This window comes from Peromyscus californicus, unplaced genomic scaffold, assembly GCF_007827085.1.
Source record: "Peromyscus californicus insignis strain IS unplaced genomic scaffold, ASM782708v3 Scaffold_5__1_contigs__length_169319896, whole genome shotgun sequence".
NCBI classification, from domain to species: Eukaryota; Metazoa; Chordata; class Mammalia; order Rodentia; family Cricetidae; genus Peromyscus; species Peromyscus californicus.
Window position 1 is genome coordinate 127,004,923 of NW_026294573.1, and position 13,123 is coordinate 127,018,045.

The 13,123-nt window shown below is 36.0% G+C and overlaps 1 pseudogene; it reads right to left on the reverse strand.

Annotated features, from left to right (window-relative positions):
• Nucleotides 1-4,119: 4,119 nt before the first annotated feature.
• LOC128098095 (uncharacterized) lies at nucleotides 4,120-4,311 on the reverse strand (annotated as a pseudogene).
• Between the last annotated feature and the right edge of the window lie 8,812 nt (nucleotides 4,312-13,123).

The following is a 13,123-nucleotide window of genomic DNA, read 5'->3' on the forward strand; positions in this document are numbered from 1 at the left end:
ATCAGGAATGCAGAAATGGAAGCAGCATGTGTAAAACTCTAAGTGTTATTTGTATTTTTCTGTATGGAACAATATGTTATAAGATGAAATGGAGACTTCTTAAAAATTTAAAACCCATTTTTGATTTCACATCTTATGGGGCTTATGTTGAGCAAAATAAAGTATAACTGTATTATTTCCCCACTGTGAATTAGAAATTCCAGCCTATTATGCGACAGACACATCCTCGCTGCGAGAACTGCTACTCGCTACATTGTGCTGGTATAATAAAATGCTTCTAATTATGTGATTGTTAAATACATCTTCTAAAATAAAGTTCAGTTTATTTTATGATGTCAGAATGAAATAACTGTTTAATATCTTTTATTTTAATACTAGATTTTAAATGAAAGCTCATAAGAATATCAAGTTAAAATTAAAAAAAACTATTTGATGTTACAATTTGTTTTAGGGGGAACAACTCTTGATTAAATGTTAAACCATCTTAAATATTTAAACAAGTATGTCAAATTCTATATAGCATAAGTACGTCTGTTTTCTGAAAGCTCGTTCTCTGAGGCAAGAATTACCAATTCATAGAAGAGTAAATCAAGAAAAAAAAGAGTTATAGTTTCTATAATTTAATTCTAAGCATTCCATTGGAAATGTGAAATATTTTATTTTACATAATTTAATTTTTTTCTAAATAGATTCATATTTTACCCAGGAAACAATAAACATCATAACTTTTCTATATTCTTAATAGTTATTAGATTTAAAAGCAACTTCTAACAAAAGAAAATGTGTAATACACATAAAAATATTTTTTCTCTTTTAAAAATAATTTACTAGAAAGAAGGAAATAAAGAAAGAAAATAGAAACAACTAAAATTGCTTCTAAGTAATTTGTGTAATAGATTTTCCTCAAATCGATAGCACACACCAGTATTCACCATTCAAATGTGTATGGATGGGTTTTTTAATTTCTCTTTTATATTTGTATATCCAATATGTTTGGATTGTGTCCAAAACATCTTTACTTTCCTTTGGAGATTTGGAACCCATGGAAACAAGCACTTCCACAGAAACAGTATTCTTCCAAATAGTGTATTTGTGGGAAGCATAAATATGACACAAACAACAAACTACTAATGCCTCTATTTATTGATTTAATTGCAATAGTTATGCGATCTTATAGCTGAAATTAACATAGACTTTCATACTTGTGGGACACATACACATCCCTGTCTGTGGGCTTCAGACAAGAAAGTAAATTTAATAAGTACCTATTGTATCTTTTAACCAGTATCCAACTCTGCTGTTGCTGCTATTTCTATCAGTTGCTGTTAAGTAACAATTCTGATGCAGGATAGGAACCAAAATATAATGCTTAGAGAAAAAATAATGTGGGGACATAAAGCTGAAATTTATTAATGTAAAATATCAAGTCCATGATTCTAAGTAAACTGCAGAGAAAATAAATATTCACATTGAAGAATAATATTAGAAGTTGAAAAGCCCACACATGGCAAGTACACAGTAGTACAAAGGCCAAACAAGGTACAATGAGAATCAGTACAGCTGCTTTAAAACATCAGTAGAAGACACTATGTGGATGCAAGAAAACCTCAGGATGACTAGATTGCACACAAAGTGTGTTTATTTATTGAACATACTGTAATTTTTATCTTCTTTAGAGGAAGTTGGGGAATATATTTGGGGAATCAAGTTAGCAAATTATTTATTAATTATTCAACTCCTATGAATTTGAAAGGCAAATTTATGTCTTTATTTCCTGGTTATTAGACAACCCCAATTTAGTTCTAAAGAGATTACTCTAAATGTAACTCTGTACATAGCATGAATTTTAGAATTGGTTGAATGATAGCATGTTGAATAAAATATTTTCTTTCCACCAACGACGTTGCTTTTTAAAATCAGAGACAAATTAAAAATGAAATTTAGTTTGGTAAATTGTTCCTTACAGCTTTCCGTGTTCTGAGTCACATTGTATTTAGAAATACAATTCATTTAAAGTCAATCCCAATGCTTGCTTCCTGGAAGCTCAGGATGCTGTGTTAGTGTGAGGAATGATAGAGTGATAGGCATGAAGACTCTACCTCAAGGTCAATTAAAAGGAAGTTTATGCTGCCAGGAAAGCGTAAAGTGGAGAAAGGCATCCTCTTAGAGAAGCTACACAGTGTCTTCTTTTGTTGAGTCAGAACTTCATGCCTGGACATCCTGGGTCTGTCGTGATTCTCACTTGTTCTCAGAGCCAAGTTACATCTGATGTGTTAATGACCCTGATAGTATCAGGTAGGGGCGAAGTGCAGAAACTCCAAGAACACATTCTTCAAACATATGACTCTTACAAGGTAACATATTTAGATGATATGAATTTCTATTCTGCAAAAGGGTTATTGGTTTGTTTATCTATTCATTGATTCTAAAGATTGAATGTAGGACCTTTTTGTACATGCCAAGCAAGTGTTCTGCCACTGAACTATATATCACCAGACCCACAAAAAGGTTATTTTTTACTAGATTTTCCATTCAGGAAACACAAGTATTTATAAATGTCTGCTAAGTCTCAGGAAATTGCTCAGGGTGGATAAGGGAAGAAAGATGGTGGTGTGTACATATAGAACTATCTATGCTGTGGATGAAGGTTAACATTTAAACCATGGTTGTACAAAAAGAAAGAATTCATCTCTAAATGCACTTTGAATCTATCCCTTCTGCAGTTATCTTATCAGATAGCCTATGTGATAAAATTGAATGAGACAAGAGGATTGTTAATAAAGAATCATTAAAAATGTCTAGTAAAATGATAGGCTATTCATCTACTCCAGCTGTTGTTATTGCAATACCTTTGTGCAGTAATTTTCTAAATTTTCTAAATCTACAAATGCCCTTTCTCACATGAATGAAATTGTTCTACACTAGCCTGCTTCTGCATCCTGTCTCAGCTGCTAACCATACCTAGTAAAGTAAGTGATTATAACAATAGCATTGAAAGTATCTATCAGTCCTAGACATAAAGACCAATTGTAAACCACAGAACTTGAACCTAGTTTTATTTTAATGTCTCTATCTTAACACATATCTAAGGTTTCTAAAAATAAAACACAGGTCTGTTCATTCCTTCATGGGATGTTTACTTGCTTGTGGCAGGTCCCACTCCAGATGTGGAACCTTCTGTAATAAACAGAACTGATATGATTTCTCTTGTGGTGGAGCTGACAGACTTTCTTAACATTCTGTCTTCCACTCCCCTGAACAAGCTGATGTTTCTCTGATTTAAATCCTTTTCTTTAAGTGCACCAGATTAGCCATTGGAAGGAATATTTTCATAGAAAGGAAAGATCATGCTTTGGGGAAAGAACAAAACCAGGGCACCTACATTTTCTTTTGATCCCTCTTTTCTTCCTTTGTGTCTTCAGTAACACTGCATGCTTTCACTATTCCTTTCCAAGCCGGAAACAGCTGAGGAATATAGAATTCAGCATGCTCTGGTGTTGACTGTGAAATATTAACTTCTGTCTCAACTGTGGTTTACAGCCATGCTTCACTTCCTTCTTTTATACTCATTCACTGTACATATTTGCTTTCCTTTTTTGGCAGATTTTTGCCTTCATGGTAATGTTCCCACTCAAGTGTCAATCCAAACTCAGTTCTTTGCTCTTATTTCAAGTCATTTTATTTTTATTTAATTTTTGGTGTGAATGTGTGGTGCATGCATGTGTGTACAGGTATGTATACCTGTGCATGTATGTGTGGACGCCAGAGGTCCATGTCAGATGCTTTCCTGTATTGTCCTCCATCTCACTTTTTCAGACAAGATCACTCACTGAACCATAGCTCGCTGATTGTGTAGAATGGCTGGCCATTGAGCATAGGGATTTCCTGTCTCTGCCTCCCAGTGCTGACATTTTAAGTGCATATACCCACATCCAACTTTTTATGTGTGTTCTGGAGAGCTAAACTCAGGTCTTTACAAAGTAAACACTTTACCCATTAGTCTCCCTGGCCTCCATCTGTACTTTATTGTAATGAGCCATTTCATCAATTGTCAAAATTACCTTTATTTTTACATCATATTTTTCACCATTTAATAATAATAATAAAACAAAACCAAAAACAAAACAGTGGTTAGATGCCAAAAAGTAGGTGACAATACCTTTACCATGTGCATGTTGTTAGACCTAAGTACTTCTTCTACACTGGTCAAGGAGGTGACAATACCTTCACCATGTGCATGTTGTTAGACCTAAGGACTTCTTCTACACTGGTCAAGGAGGGTACTAACTTTTCTTTCCTTTCCTTTCATACAAAACTATGTTCTATTTTTGACAGGACACATAAATGTAACTAAATTACACCAACTGAAACATCAATTGTTTTTATTGTATTGACTAGAAATGTGTTTAAAAAAATCTAATGTAGTTACTAAATTGCCCATAACTAGATCAACATTTCCATGACTTCATTATTTCAATGTTCAAAATAAACATCAACTAATCACTCAGAAGCCTATCCCAAAATAGTCTTCCAGATGTCATTTTTAGCCTGTTTAAATGATATCATTACCCAGGAAGTTTTTAGAAGCTCCAGTAAGTATGATCATTCATTTCTCTCCTATTACTGTTTTAAGTGTTAGCCACCGTCTTAGCCAAGTCCTGTGAAAATGGCCAGAGATCACTGTCAGATTTTTCAAGGCAATGGCAGGTGCCATCTGTATTAATGAGATAAAATATGTTTCCCATAAGTCCTCATTGTTATTAAACTCATCAATTACCACGAGGATAAGAACTTCTTCAGCTTCAAGACACTTGTGATATAATATAGTGCTCTTTGTAAATAATGTGTTGACTCTGGAATCAGGACTTCTGGATTTTAAACTGAACCATCACTTCGATCAGCTGAATAATTTTCTGCTGGATTTTAGTTCTGTGTGAACTTGATTACCCACTCCGTAGAATGCACAGTAAAAATTAGAGCCAGTTTAAAATTTGGATTTTGAGGTCCATTCTTGGCAACTCAGCTTAGCAGTTCTGAGACCATTTAAAATAAGAACAACTGATTCTGAAGCTATTGCTCTACATCTTGAGAAATTTCAGGTCAGTATCTAAGCACCCTTTCTGGCTTTCTAAACTAACAGAAATGAATAATTCTAGGATAATCAATCTTATTACTCAATAAACACACCCTGAAAGAATGTATATTTTGAGCAAGTCTTAACATGAAGAGTGCATCAATCTGAGTTTTCCGAAGCAAATAGCAATTTGGGGGTTAAAAGTGCTTTAGAAAAAATGTCTGTGCAAGAGAAAAATAGTGAAGGAATGAGAAAGCTGGGGGACGCTCAAAGTGCAATAATTCCAAGCTCTAATAAAAAAGAGGCAAGGAGAGAGACATGCAAGGGTCTTAGACAAATATACAGTCCAGAACACTTATGGTAAGGTCATTAAGAAGTGTTTGACCCAAAGTTAGCTGTCAAGGAAGACTAAAGTATTTAGAGAGAATTGTATTTTATTATCCCTACCATAGCGGACCACAGATTTGGGGAATGCTTGTGGGAATAGTGGTCTCTGAATGAACACAAAGATAGATTTTGGAATGTAGGTGTGGCATAGTTAATTGGATTCCCTGAAGGTGGAGGTCCATATGCAATGTCCAGCATACAGAATACCACAGGGACGAAAGCCATTCCTGATATCTGGGTCAGTTGCTAGACAATTTTGCCAATATGCATCAATCATCACAAAACTAAATTTTACATGAATGGGGTCACCAATCATTGAAACAGATAGGAAACTCAAAAAATAAAGAATGACTTGCTTTTCTCTCCAAATGAGTTCGGGATCTCCTATAATTAGAAACTGAGAAAGCAAATGCTTTGACCCAGAAGACATAGACATTACCTCCCTTCTGACTGTATTCGTTAAAATTAGTTACATGGGACTGGCATAAATCAGAATCCCACGTTGATCTGGAAGTTGACAGATGCTGATGAAGAGTGATTTTTACCAAAAGGAGACTTCTTGCAAGCATCTTCACTGTATTATACAGAGGCTGACTATCTCACCTCCGAGGGTGATGGGATTTAAGATTCTTATGTGACTGAAATAGAACCTGATTTCACATGCCTTTTGCATATTTTGAAGACAGTGAATTGTGGCAGACAGGGCTTAAACAAAGGATCATGAAATCCCTCTAGGATAAAAATAGGCTTCCTCTGAATTTCTGTGTGATTTTAAAACTCAAGTGACCTTTCTGAGTCCCTGTTTTCTCATTTGAAAACTAGAAGAACAGAATTAGATATCCAAGATATATTCTAGAAAGGAATGAATTCTAGTACCAGTCACATTAATAACAACAGGACTAGAATAGGATGTGGTACGTGCAGTAAACTGTGGAAGGAAGCTCATTTCTACTTCTGATGAAGGAACTTAAGACTGCAGTTTCAAGACTGGATTCTAGGATTTATTGTTTCTCTCAAGATGCTCCTAGTTATTTGAGAGTCGCAGTATTCTTGAGATATCTCGGGGAGCATGCCCAGCACACATATGCTACAGATTCATCCTTTATATGTTTGATTCTGAGACATATTCTCCCCAGCTCCTTACTCCTTACAGGGTTCTAACAGGATAAAACACACAGCATCAACAACTCACAAATTCCCTCTTGGATGCTACCCACGCATGCCCACATTCCAGTTTTCTGGAATCACTCCCCAAAGAAGCTACATGCCTATCAGAACCCTTATCTTAGTCAGTGCTTCTTGCAGGAAACCTAGGCTAAGCCGTCAGAAAAGTGTCTGTTAAATAAGAGAATACAGTATCTAAGAGGGAAGGGACTTATAATGAATGGTTCAGCCTTTATCCACTGTGTGACTTCACTGCAGAATCATTGTCTATGTCTCAAACGTTTTAAAGGACCAGGCACAGTGATACACATCTATAACACTGGAATTTGGAACCCAGAGGCAAGAGGATTATTCCAAATTCAAGACAAGCCTACCCTACCTAGTAAATTCCATGTCACCATGCCAAAAGCTATGTAGTAAGATTAATTCAAAACAAAATTCGGAAAGAGCCCTCACCAAGGATATCACTCCTGCATTATCATTCATCTAAGTCCAAGTAAAGAGCTGATTTTATGCAAATATGAGAAAATTCAAGACAGCCAGTGGTGGGCAACTATAAGGAATCTCAGAAACAGCAAAGGTGTGATTCTCTCTCCAAATCTGTGATTGTGGTGAAAGAAATGGAAAAATCCCTGAAGGGTGTCTAGATTCTCACAGTTCTTCAGTATTCTTCATCACTAATTTGATAACCCCTGACATGCAAACATGAGGAAAAGAATAAACAATAGAGATCTCTTATAATTAGTAAATAAATAAATGCATGCTAGACATATAGTGCATGTATTTATTAGACAGAGAAATGAATAATACCCCCAAAGTAGAGCACATACTTCACGGTGCTCTCTGAACAAGTCGGGCCACCACCAGACACAGAAGCTATGCCTGTGCTGCCTCTCCAACATAACTGAGTGCACACTACTGTTAGGCAAATACTGCAGCCGAGAGTGACAGTGAGGACATCCGAGCTGCAGTCAGAAATCACAGCAAAACTGGAGTGCGTTTCGATGGGAGACAAAAAGGCTTATCACCCACAAAAGCCTGAGAAGGGAAAGGAAATACAACACTAACTCCAAATGCATTAGCCTTCATTTAAATTGACACACAGGAAATTTAAGAAATAATTTTGCTCTAGCTGTGAAAACGTTCTTAACAATGTATTTATTTAATTCAATAAGAATGTGTTCTTAATAAATCAGATGATAATCATCAGATTTAAGATGAAGTGGATCTTGTTGAAATGGTATATTTTCTTTAGCACTTGATATAAAATTAATTACAAAACAGTGTAAGTACTACATAAAACAATGCATGTATATACATGACAAACTTTTACAATGTCCGTCTAGAGTCAAGAGAAGGTTGTCTTAGCCTCTGTTCTAAGAGGTTAACACACAGTTATTTCCAATGGAAACTGGGCATTTTGCTTAAAATTCTTAACAATTGCTCAGAATGAGTCAATGCAACATGTAAGAGCTGAACTGAAGGCTATGAGGGTTCTCGAGAATGACGTTGGAGCTATTCAAGGATTACTGCTCCTCTCACATGCAACAGCAGGAAAACAGTAATCCACACCCCAAAATATTGTAATCTTTTAATTATCTTTCCTGTTATTCATTTTCCCATGAAGAAATGGGAATTCTATAGAATGTGATTCCTATCATTTACATGTTTAACTCAGTGATAGATGGAATAAACTCCTATGTAGCTGCTCTTTATTTTTGCATGTATCTACCCACATTGGTGCTTGTGTGACACTTCACTTTGGTATAGCCCAGGGTGTATATACAATATAAATATATATAATATATGAGTGATATTAACCCCCAATAGAAAACAGTTCATTCTAATAACTGAAATGTTTCTCAAACCAATTAATTCCTCTAACAATTACATTATAAAACTTCTATAAGGCAGTAAAACTAATTCACAGTTTTCAAACCTTCTGTTTTTAATATTCAGCCTTCAGCAGTTTGTCCATCAAATGGAGACTAAAGAAGTTATAATTCTACATTTTCAGTTGTCTTCAGTGCTGATGCGCATACAGTTCATATGAATCTCTCATAACCACAAGTACATTAAACTCCAGTTTCCTTGCCATGAATAGTTCACAGCATTTTCACACAAGACGCTTCCAAGCCTCGTGCTGTGACATAGCATTCTCCCCATGGTCAGATGGAAATGGTGGCTCAATGAAGTGATGAAGGGGCCAAGGACAGCAGGAAACAGAGTCCAGCTGGAACTCTCGTCTCGTCGTCTTTCCTCCTCTGCACATGCTAAGGTGGAGTCTCTTCCTAGTATGTGTACAAATGACACACAAACCTTCACTTGCTAAGATACCAACCAAGTTACCTGTGTATAATGAATTGTCCCTACACAGTGACATTTGTAAAGGAAAGGTCTCACCTTTAATTCTGAACAGGTGCCGATTGCTGTGTTTGATATGAAAAGTAACTTCTCTCCATTAGAATGTCTCAAAAATATAATTGAGTCTCCTTGGAGTATAATTATGTTTTAGAAGCCTCTCTGACTATGTGTCTCAAAGGAATATTAATGAATAGCATAAGAATGCCTTTCAGCCATAGGCATAGAGTTCTTTTGCTCATTTAAGGATCAGTTTGAAGATTCAAGAAATTGAAATGAAATGAAAAGGAAACTAAAATACCCAGGAAGGCAACTCTGGGGCTCCTGGTTTAATTTCCTTGTAGAGTCATCAGGCAGGAGCAGAAACACCTCAGCCTCTGTCTTCCAATAGCCGTGTCCTGGGTCGTGTGACTGACAGGTTAGCAATCAGCCTTCCTCACACGGAGCACACCGCGTGAGCCATCACTCACAGCTGCTCTTTGGAGCAATGTTCCTCAACCTGTGGGTCGTGATCCCCACGGAGTTTCATATCAGATACTCTGCATATCATGTATTTACATTAAGATTCATAAAAATAGCAAAATTACAGTTACAAAGTAGCAATGAACTTATTCTATGGTTGGTGGTCATTACAATGTGAGGAACTGTATTAAAGGGTTGCAGCATTAGAAAGGTGGAGAACTGCTGATATAGAGCAATATTTTTTTTCCATGAATAGCAAATGAAAGCTGTCACATATACTAGATTCACTATCACCTATTCACATTTGGAGAAAAATAATGTGTCTGGGAAATGATACTTTTTTTGTCCTGTGATGGGTTTTAAACTCTGAGCCTTGGGAATAAAAAGAAAATACTCTAGCACTGAGATAACCCTCCAACTTTTGTGTTTTTAAGATAGATTTTTCATTACGGAGTTTTGACTCACTCTAAACTTACTATATGTCCCAGCCTGTCCTCAGAATCCCAGTTCTCATGCACCACTCTCCCAAGTACTGGAATTACAGTTACAAGCCACCATATCCAGCAATTTGGTACACTTTCAACACATAATCACTCTTTCCACATGTTTTCTAACTTGCCTCTTCAAAGCATACTTCAGTAATCCTTCTATTGGGTTTTATTTTCCTCTGTCTACCTGTAACATATTTATTTTCTTCTTAGTACTACCTATAATCTACCATTGTGTTTTGTCAATGCCCAGATCAAATTTCATTTACTCAGTTTTGCATTTTCTAGATTGCATAGTAAATTTTATTGTTAGAAGTATGGAGTTCAGGGCTAGTACAATGGATTTTGCAACTTGTGTATATTGTAAGCATGTGTACTTATGAAATTGTCTATATAGTAAGCGCACAATGGGTGCTCACTGAAGTATTGCAGAGACTGACAAAGAATTAATGGGAAAAGATAATTCTCAACCTCTCATTTGACTGTGGTTTGAACAGAAATAAGTGTAAATACTTGGTATTGCCAATTAATTGTGTGAAAATAAGTACTTTGGGGTTCAAAGATTTTATTAATTATTCCCTGCCAACAAATGAGAAACAAACTTTATAACATATCTGTGAAAATGTGAGTTACTTTCCCCTACCTACAAAATGTCTATTTGCTTTACAGAATAAATCAATAAAGCTTTTGATAAAGGAGTTCTCACACTAAAACTCAGCAACATTCAATACATTTTCCCCCCTTTGAAATGTCCTAAAAACTCATATTTTTGTTCATCTCAACTATGGGACTTTGTGTTCCTAATATTAATGTAAAGACATTTGTATCACTGTTCATGTTACAATTGTAAATATATTGGTAGAGCTTACTGGAAAGAAAGGAAGGAAGGAAAAAAGAAAATAAGAATTTTTCCCATCTCAGTCCCCCACAACATTCAAATACACCCATGAACCCTTCCTCTAGGTGGAAGATAAATAGAACAAGGAGCACGTAAACTGGAAAACTTAGATTCCCATCACTCGGTAACTGCACGATCTCAAGTTATTTGCTGGATACCTGTAATACTGGATGTCATCATTCACTGAAGAGGGTGAATGGTCCTCTTATTTGGCCTGTAAAGATGCCATAGACTCATACACAGAAAGCAGCTAGCACTGTGCCAGGCACACAGCGAATCCGGATAAATGTTGATTTCTTGATTCATTCTCATCACTCCCATTTCCCCTCCCACCCCCTGTGAAGCCATCTTCCTGTCTTCCCGTTTCACAATTCTGATTATTCCTCCATTCTTTCATCTCGCCTAGTACCCCACTGAGATGGGGTGATTATGTGTATGCTGAGGAAGAGGAGAGCCGGCAGGATTACAGAAAGCTGGCGTTGAAGCTCAGCCTGTGGCTATTAGGCTCCCAAGCCAGCCAGGGCTGAGTTTGATAAAAGCAGAAAGCAAGCTTTGCAAAAAGCCTACTGCTGGCAAGTGTGACAAGGTTGAGGCACTCAAGACTTCCATATGAAAAATAAATAGGGATTCTATATTTATCACCTCCATCCCCAATAATAGCATTCAAAACCAAAGGAGCCTGTGTGAACATATTAAGTTTTTAGAACAGTTAGACACAAAGCTTCTACGGTGATATCTAAAGGCAAAAAGAGAGATAATGCCATTCCCAGAGGCCGAACAAGATATAAAAGACTGAAAAAGTGGAGCGGAGATTAAAGGGCTGGTGATGCACAGTGGACAAATGTTCTGACATCCTATAAAAGGAACAAAATTAGAAGTTTAATGTGGCTTTGAGATCTGATTCAAACATGCAGCTGAAGTTGAAATCTTAAATAAATACAGCAAAGCAAGGGGTCTGAAAGTGATGAAACCCTATGATTTTATATGTGTTAATTTCTTTCTATATTATTAAGATGAAATTAAGAAACAGAGAGTTAAATCATCACACTGAGTGTGAATGGAACTCCTCTGTGTCCCACAACATGTTCCCAAGTGACCCCCGAATGACTAACATGTACTGAATGTTAAATACCAGCAAAATCTCTAAGCATTTTGTATATACTAATTTCACTACTCATGGCAACAATCTTAAAAGATGTATACTCTCTTTGAAATGTTTTCCTATTTAGTTGGTAGGAAAACTAAGGCTTAGAATATACTTATTTTATTTAAGGTTATATACCTAGTAACTAGTGGTACTGAGAAAATCAGACACCGAATTACACATAATATATATCTGCTGAGGCAAGGCAGAGTGGTGAACAGCTTTAAGCCCAGCATTAGAAAGGCAGAGGCAGGTGGATCTTTGTGAGTGCCAGACCAATCTAGTCTACTTAGTGAGTTCCAGCCCAGCCAGAGAGCTACACAGTGAGACATGATCTCAAAAACAAAACCAAACAAAAAGATAAACCTGTTAAACAAATTCAGTCTTTATTTTCTTCATCTTTTATTTGAGTATGAAAAGGAAATGTTTTATAAATCAGTCAATGTTTTGGTTTTCCATTTCCTTGTCTCTCTTGTATTTTCAGAAAAGCACATTATCTGTCTTCTTTATAATGGTTTGTTGTAATTTTCGTATCTTTCTTTCTCTTATTAGGTTGGGAACATCATCAGTAGTTTGGATGTATTTTTTAGAAAAGAATGAGTGAATGATCAAGTTAACAAGATGGTATTTCAACATGTCTAATTCCATCTAAAAAAGAAACTACACTCATATTTATGGTTGCCATGGTGACAGCAATTGTCAGAAATCCTATTTATAGCCCATCTCTCAGTCTTTCAAAGAAAATATCTAATTTAATACTCCAGTGTATGTATGCATCCTTCTACACAAAGTAGGAAAGGGCAGATAAATAGTTCCACTATGATATCACCAACCTTCTACCACTGTTCCCAAGGTTGAGGCTAAGAATATATGGATGCAGTCAGTAGCGAAGATGATAGACCTGTTCTTACTTGTCACTGGGATTCGAGAGATAAAGTCCTAACTATGCCAAAGAAATATTGGTAAATTATAGTCAGAGAACAATGTATGATAGATTACCAACATGCTAAAATTATGATTAAATGAAGATCACACTAGACAGATCATATTTTGAAAAATGTAAGAGCCCCAAATACTGTTGATTAACTATCAGGTTGGGGAGGTTTACAAAGATTTACAGTAAACATATTACGGTTGCTGAGAAA